Here is a 1308-nt window from a genome sequence, read left to right as displayed (position 1 = left end):
AGCTGGACAAGAGAAAACAAATGAATAGCACAGAATATAAGCACACAGCATGTGTGCCACAGAAAAAGAAACAGACACTTATTTTTGCTGAATTGGAAGCTAAGCAGGAGAAGCCAGACAGAGATCCAACACTTCCCAAGAAACATTGACAACTGGAAAGGACTAATGAGTCCTGCAAACCTAAATACCCCAGTCAGAATTGCAATCAGCAGATACACCTGTCCAAGACCGCAGCCTAGGGACAACTGCATTACCACCTACAACCACCGGAGGGAGCCCAAAAGCAGAATTCACAACAGTCATGGCACCTGCAAACCATAACATTAAAATCTGGCGCTACTTCCCTTCTGAGCGTTGCTCTGCACCCAAACAGTGGTTTACCCCCACATCGGGGTATCAGCATTCTCAGGACATATTGCACAATAACTTTTGGGGTCTAATTTCCCCTGTTACCCTTGGGAAAATAAAAAATTGGGGGCAAAAATACCATTTTTAATGGAAAAAATATGATTTTTTATTTTTACGGCTCTAGATTGTAAACTCCTGTGAAGCACTTGGGGGTTAAAAGTGCTCACCATACATCTAGATAAGTTCCTTAGGGGTCTAGTTTCCAAAATGGGGTCACTTGTGGGAGGTTTTCATTGTTTAGGCACATCAGGGGCTCTCCAAACGCGACATGACGCCTGCAGACCATTCTATCAAAGTCTGCATTCCAAAACGTCACTGCTTTCCTTCTGAGTCCCGACGTGTGCCCATACAGTAGTTTTCTCCCACATATGGGGTATCAGCGTACTCAGGACAAACTTTACAACAACTCTTGGGGACTAATTTCTCCTCTTACCCTTGGAAAAAATAAAAAATGGGGACTAAAAGATCATGTTTGTGGAAAAAATATGATTTTTTTTTATTTTCACGCCCGGGCGTTACAAACTTTAGTGAAACACCTGGGGGTTCAAAGTTCTCACCACACATCTAGATAAGTTCCTTAGAGGGTCTAGTTTACAAAATAGTGTCACTTGTGCGGGGTTTCCACTGTTTAGGCTCATCAGGGGCTCTGCAAACATGACATGGCGTTCGATCTCAATTCCAGCCAATTTTGCGTTGAAAAAGTCAAACAGCGCTCCGTCCCTTCTGAGATCTGCCATGAGCCCAAACAGTGGTTTACCCCCACATATGGGGCATAAGCGTACTCAGGACAAATTGCACAATAACTGACGGGGTTACCCTTGGGAAAATTAAAATTGGGGGTGAAAGGATCATTTTTGTCGAACAAATATGATTTTTTTTTAAATTTTACAGCTCTACCTT

This window comes from Ranitomeya imitator, unplaced genomic scaffold (assembly GCF_032444005.1).
Source record: "Ranitomeya imitator isolate aRanImi1 unplaced genomic scaffold, aRanImi1.pri SCAFFOLD_104, whole genome shotgun sequence".
NCBI classification, from domain to species: Eukaryota; Metazoa; Chordata; class Amphibia; order Anura; family Dendrobatidae; genus Ranitomeya; species Ranitomeya imitator.
The sequence above is the reverse complement of the archived record's forward strand: the minus strand, read 5'-3'. Positions refer to the sequence as shown.